The sequence below is a fragment of the Eptatretus burgeri genome, chromosome 9 (genome assembly GCF_056783735.1).
Source record: "Eptatretus burgeri isolate ZD-2024b chromosome 9, Ebu_testis_v1, whole genome shotgun sequence".
Taxonomy (NCBI): domain Eukaryota; kingdom Metazoa; phylum Chordata; class Myxini; order Myxiniformes; family Myxinidae; genus Eptatretus; species Eptatretus burgeri.
The window spans coordinates 49,363,709-49,371,109 of record NC_140969.1 but is presented as its reverse complement, the minus strand read 5'-3'; positions in this window follow the sequence as shown (position 1 = coordinate 49,371,109).

Below are 7,401 nucleotides of genomic sequence, written 5' to 3'. Positions count from 1 at the left end.
CCTAACACCGGGGAGTGCCCCCCATGGCACCTCCCCTGAAACGCACACGTGGCAGGCCGGCCTCCCTGGCCCCTTTCCGAGGGTCACCCGTGCCCACAACACTGCCCACGCGGCTAATGGCGCCCCGGGCCCCCGCACCAAGCAGGCGCACCCGTGCCCACTACTCTATCCCGGCCCCCCATGGGCCCTTGGCCTACCACGGCCGACTAGCCTGGTGCCCGGGGTACCCACTCAGCGATACTCACCTTTCGCAGCCACGCTCCCAAGCCCGTCAACAGGGCTCCTGCACCCCTCCAAATGGGTCTCGAGCCTACTTTCCCACCAACAACAAAACGACCTCCATTTTTCAATTTGACTAACCCAGCTAACTCACTCTACACTGACCCCGCGGTCCCTTGGGTGGGGGTCACTCCTCCCCCAATCACTCAACGCACCATGCATTCCCCATTCGCTCCACTCACACAGACCCGCTGGCCTCACTCACTCAACATGTACACGTACTCGCCTCACAACTCTTCAACACACTCACCGCTGAACTCTGCCATCCTTCTAACTACCTCCCCTAACTAACTCGTGCTCCCACGTCGTCCCTTATACTACAGCACGTTCCTTTTAACACTACGTAGCTAAACTACGTCCCCTCTACACACTCACAAGTCTGTCACGGTCTCCAAATCAATCATTTTATTTCCCAACCTAAATCTGGCTACAATCCCTCTAACTAATCCATTCCACGGACTCCATGAGGACTTACCCCTGCCCCATGAAGTCGGTCTAGCTAAGCTAACCCTTCCCCCTAACTAGTTTCCATCCTGTGCCCCTGGGTCAAGGGGGTCTTCCACCCTTTGCCCAGGAATCCTTTGCACCCGAAAGTGAGGCTTGTTTTTTTTTTTTTTTTTTTTTCATGCGCAGCACCTGCGCGGCAACTCAGAGCTCGCGCACTTTACACCTGCCCGTGACGTCATGCAGCTGCACGTGTTCCTCGTCCCTCCTTGGACGCTACCATCCGGCAGAGATACCCCTCCTGCCGGATTCCAACCCCACGTGCAGCCATGACGTCACCGTGCGCATAAAAAAAAACACAAGCCGCACGTCTCGAGGGGTTCCCCACGCGAACACATTTGCTTTGCCCGTTGGAGCTTAACACACACGATCGCGTGGAGAACCCGTCCGGTCCAAATCCATTTACCTGCCTAAACTTTGTCCGTCCGCGGGATCGGCAAATCCACCGCGTGCGTTTCCGGACCGGGACTTCACTCTCGCAAGCGAGCACGTGGTGGTCTCGTGCGTTGCACAGCACGGACCGCGTGCTCACTGCTGGGTGAACCCGGCACGGTCCCCGAAACAACTACAGCCGCTACTCGGCTTTCGTTCCTCCCATGTCTCCGTCGTCGCCTCCATTCAACCCACGCACACCTGCGTGTTACGACGCACACAGTCCACACCATCACATTCACACCGGGAGACGCGGCTGCGTGCTCCCGCATGCCAACCGACATCTCCCTCTCATACCGCTCTCTCACACACACGGTCTCCCTGGCACACAGCGACCTTGCACACGGCCGTTCACTCACGCATGCGGGGACACTCACCCGCGGTGCCTCATCCACACACCGTGCCTCACTCACACACGCGGGGGCACTAACCCGCGGTGCCTCACTCACACTCCGTGCCTCATCCACACACGCGGGGGCACTCACCCGCGGTACCTCACTCATACACACGGCGACACTCACACACGCGGTCTCTTCCACACACGGTGCCTCACCCACACACGCGGGGGCACTAACCCGCGGTGCCTCACTCACACTCCGTGCCTCATCCACACACGGCGTGCTGGGAAGCACGTACTCCGGCACCATCGCCACCACACCACTCACACGTGGTGCCTCACTCATACTGGCCGTTTCACTCACACACACGGCCTCACTCACACACGGTGCCCCATCCACACCCGGCGTGCTGGGAAGCACGCACTCTGGCACCATCGCCACCACACCACTCACACACGGGGTCGCTTCCACACACGGGGTCGCTTCCACACACGGTGCCGCACTCACACCTTGCACCACACACACAGGGACAACCACACTGGGGATTCGTGTCCCCACAAGGGTCTCCGGGGCCTCTATACCCCCCAAGCTCTCCGTGCACCCGTCCACAGCACTCCTCCTCTCAACCTCGCAAAGCACGACCGAACTCACCTGGTCGTGACTCACCTCAAGGGGGCATACTCCCTCCCCTCGTTCCTGGAGGAGGCCATCCAGGTGCTCGCACCGGGTCCCTGCACGCTCCGCGAGCTCACCTCCATTATCCTCCACTACCTCCGTGTGTGTGTGCGCGTCACTTACCCCGTCTTCCTCGTGTAGTCTTTCCTCTATTTTTTCTATCTCCCGTGTCTCTCCCAACTCTTCACCCTTTACCTCCCTTGTCTCACCTATTATTTCCGTTGTCACGGCCTTCATGCCCGCCTGCAGGCATCGGCCCATGTTCTGCGTCTCACCCCGGAACTTTTTCATCTCTTCCCTCATTTGCTGTGTATTCGCATCCATCGTCGTTTTCACTTCATTTGTATTTGTATCCATCTTTTCGTTCATGCCTTTCATTTCGTTTGTATTTGTATCCATCGTCGTTTTCACTTCATTCATTTGTTTGTTCATTGCCGCCAGCATGGCGCATAGCTGGGCCATGTTGGATGCACTCAGCTGAGCCGTTTCGGCAAGGGTTGGGGAAGGGTCTTGGTGGAGAGGGGGGGGAGGTGTCATACACCGCGGCCGCTGCCGCACCCACCTCGGGCCCTGGGTTCAGTTGGGCGAGTCCGTGTTCCTGCACAATCAACATTTCCTGCTCGGGGATTCCATCCTGGACCATGGACTCTACATTATTACACATATACATTTCTAATACCCCCGGCTCCCGCTCGCCTTGAGACGCCATCTTGCTTCTCGTGAAGGGTTAATTTGCTCGCTCGTAATTTGGAGGGAATCGGGGTCGCTTCTCTCACCCCTGGACCGATTCCCGTAAATTTAGCCGGAGACAGGAGAGCCCGTTTTCCTGTTCTCCGATACCAGTGCCGCGAGGAGGGCGATGAATTTGTATCGCACGACCTGACACCAGTGTTGCGGATTTCGCGCCCGCCGGCGTGCGACGGCCACGTAACTCGAATCGCGGCACGTCGCCCACCGGACGGACAATCCAGTCGTGACCCTCTCGGACTAACGCCGGGAACCAGTCACGGGTGGACCTTTCGGTCTCACCGCGATCGAGCCAATCAGCCCCCGCGTGGGATAGGGTTGCTCGCCAAATTCGAACTACCTAAGTACCCACGCGGAGGGTAGACCGGGCGATCGCACCTCGCCGCAGGTCGACTTCGGACACGGGCCACTTAAGCGACCCGTTCCGTACTATCAGAATAACCGAGCGGTGTTATCGTCGACCTCGACGGTTCGATTAATTATCGGGCGTACTCAGCCCACTACCAACCCTTTACGTGAAGCAAGATGAGGGTTCAATGGGGGAAAAGACGAAGCGAAGCGGGAGAACAGTTCAACAATAAAGCACATTTATTCGCGGCACACGGGAAGCACACAAATACAATTCCACCAAAAGCACACAAAAAAAAGAAAACACAATTCCATTTACACAAAAGCAAATATAAAAGTGAAAACACAGTGCAGAGCTAATACCGACTACCGAGCACACGGCAACACTTATACAATTCTACTTCACAGACGGCGCCGACAACACATACCCAAAACCAAGGAAAAGAAATCCCCCAAGAATGAGGCAGGCCTGAGGCCGAGACCGGGTCGGGCCTACCCGTCTGGTGATGAGACGCGGAGCGGCGATGGCCCCGCAACCCGCGGGCCTCGTGGACGGTGTCTGGTAGGGGGTGGGAACGGGGCCCCCTTGGTCGCACTATCTCAGCGCGGGGGGAAACAGGAGGGGTTGCTGATGCTCGGGGTATAGAGGATCTTTATTATCCCTGGTGTGCGTCTCCACCTCGGCCAGGTCGCGCTGCCGGCCTCCCTCGGGCGTGCAGCTCCTGGCACCGACGCGAGCACCCCCTCGTCCGACTCTCTTCAGCTTCTCCAGCCACTGCAGGCTTCGGGCTCCAGACTTCCACACTCGTCCCCTCCGTTCCGACTCCTTCTCGTTCTCGTTCTCCTTTTCGTTCTCGTTCTCGTTCTTTTTTTGTTCCGACTCCTTCTCGTTCCGACTCCTTCTCGTTCCGACTCCTTCTCGTTCCGACTCCTTCTCGTTCCGACTCCTTCTCGTTCTCCCTCCGTTCTCGTTCTCCCTCCGTTCTCGTTCTCCTTCTCCTTCTCCTTCTCCTTCTCCTTCTCCTTCTCCCTCTCCCTCTCCCTCTCCCTCTCCCTCTCCCTCTCCCTCTCCCTCTCCCTCTCCCTCTCCCTCTCCCTCTCCCTCTCCCTCCGCTGACTGACGAACACCGTCCTTTTATCCCCCCCGTAGCTTTTCCTTTCACCCCCTCCCTTTGACCTTTTACCTCGCCCCCCATAGGCCCGAGGACAAGTGGGCGTGAAGGCTTTTGATCCACAAATTTGCATATATCGATCGCGCCTGGAGGCGGGGCCAAATCGCCCCTCGCCCACCGATTGGACGGCAAAAAGTGGGCGTGTGTCGTTTTTGATCCGTTTTTGAAGCACAAAATCCGTGATTTTGTACACGCTGTTCGACGCGCAATCTGCACGAATCCAACACCGGTACCCACAGCGGGGCAAGAACGGTGGCGATGCTACGGTTGCGGGTGTGACGGTGAAGGTCGTGGCTGTTGGCGTTGTTGTTGTTGTTGTTGTTGTGAAGCGGTGGTTGTGGTCGGTGGTTGATGTTGTGGTTGTGATCATGGCGGTTGGTCCAAAATAAAGATAGTGAAAGAAAAACGGCTATCCTGAAGAGTCGCAGCTCGCATAAATGACATGTATTCCCACTAGACAACGGGTTTGGGCCTAACTACACATGCACTTACCGAGATACCTCACCTAAGGGACCTGAATGGTGGTTTGCGAATTTGGTAACCACAACAATATATATATATATGTACAATACATATATACGTTATATATATCTATATATATATATATATATATATATATATATATATATATATATATATATATATATATATATATATATATATATATATATATATTTCGGCACGCCCCTTTCTTTGTTCCACCATCAGATTTTTGTTACTGCATGAAATGAAACAAGATTTGGCACATATACGAATTATATTATTGTCTTCCTTAAGAGGCCCCTCAAAATTCGTTTTGATGCATTTTCACAAACTCCAACCGATTCCATTCAAATTCGGTATGATTATGGCTTTTGGTCCAACTTAGGTCATTGGCTATAAAAAAATTTCCATAACACTTCCGATTTTCGAAAAAAAATCGATAAATCGATATCCCTTATGGGATTTTCCATTCAAATCCACTCAAGTTTAAGGCTTATGGGGGACGCAAATTTCCACTTTGCCCCGGGCGCTGTTTACCTCCGCTACGCCAAGCTGTTGGGGTTAGGGTTAGGGTTTGGGTTGGTGTTATGGTTAGGTTTAGGGTTTGGGTTAGTGTTAGGGTTAGCTACCCTAACACTAACCCTAACAGCTAACCGTAACCCCAACCACTAACCCCTAACCGCTAACAGCTATTCAGGAAATTTGCAAGAAAGCCCGGGCGTTGCCCGAGCAACGCCGGGCTTTACTACTAGTATGTGTATATATATATATATATATATATATATATATATATATATATATATATATATATATATATATATATATATTCTTTTTTTTTTTACAACTGTGCTCCTGTCTTTGTCAGTGGCATAATGGACCCACATTTTAGACTTATTTTAACACTGCAGTAGTGAACTGTGTGTATATACAGGAAGTTATAAATTTTCATTCATGAACAAATAATCAATTCTTCCAAAACTGTTTGTTGACTAGGTTTACAATCCCGGACACATCACGACTCCGACAACATGTGTCAGGGCAAGAAAGGTTTAAACTTTAAAAGGTTACAAAATGAGTGTAATAGGTTTCATATGTATGTAATCAGTGGTTTAAATCAAAAATTAAGCTCCCACACTCATCGAAGGAGTTTTAAGGTGCAACACACTTGATAAACAAGGCAAACATGAAGACCAAGTAGCTTTCCAAAGAAGTCAGACAAAAAGTTGTGGAGAAGCACCGTTCAGGAAAGGGATATAAGAAGATTTCAAAGTCACTCATTATTCCTTTCAGTACGGTGAGATCCATCATTAAGAAGTGGAAGATGTATCATACCACCCAGACTTGACCCCGATCAGGTCGCCCATTCAAACTCAGCAGCTGGGCAAGCAGGAAACTGGTTTGGGATGTCACTGTAAATCCAACAATGACTGAAAGATCTGCAAGGCTCTATATGTCCGAGATGGGGGTCAGTGTTCATTAATCAACAATATCCCAGTCCATTCACAAAGCTGGCCTCGATGAACAGGTGGCAAGAAAGAAGCCACGACTGAAAAATATGCATCTACAAGCCCATATGGAGTTTGTGAAAAAGCATCTTCATGATACTGCAGGCATGTAGAAAAACGTTTTGTGGTAAGACGAGACAAAAATTGAACTTTTTGGTATAAATTCAAAGCATTACGTCTGGTGCAAACCTAATGCTGCAATTCACTCAGTCAACAGCATCCCAACTGTCAAACATGGTGATGGTAGCATCATGTTGTGGGGCTGATTTTCATCAGCAGGGACTGGCAAACTTGTTACGATAGAAGGAACAATGGATGGTGCAAAGTACAGGAGAATCCTTGATGAAAACATGCTTGAGTCAGCCTTAAATCTGAAACTGGGTAGGAGATTCACATTTCAGCAGGACAATGATCCGAAGCACAAAGCTAAAGCCACACTGGAGAGCAATTTTCACATGAAGAATGGGCAAGGATTTCACCATCTCACTGTGCAAAGCTGGTAGAGATCTCCCCAAAAAAGACTCATAGCAGTCATTTCCACTAAGTACTTACATAAGGGGATGAATACTTTTACAGCCAGTGAATTTTGATTTGAACATGTGTTTTTGCAGGTATTCCTGACATGTAACCTCCTTCAACTATAAGAGTGTTTCCTTTGATCTCTTCTGTTATGAATGAAAAACTTAATTTGGAAAAATTGTTTCTCTGTAATTCATAAATCATCTAAATGTGACATTATTAGAAGGGGGTGAATATTTTGGTAGGCCACTGTGTACATATACTGTGTACATATACATAAAACATACACATGTACACACAGGGAGTCCGTAAAGTCCATGTGCAACTTTGAACTGTTATAACGTTGTTTTGATGTTCATATGAAAGAAACAAACTATGAATGGTGCCTGAACTCGACTC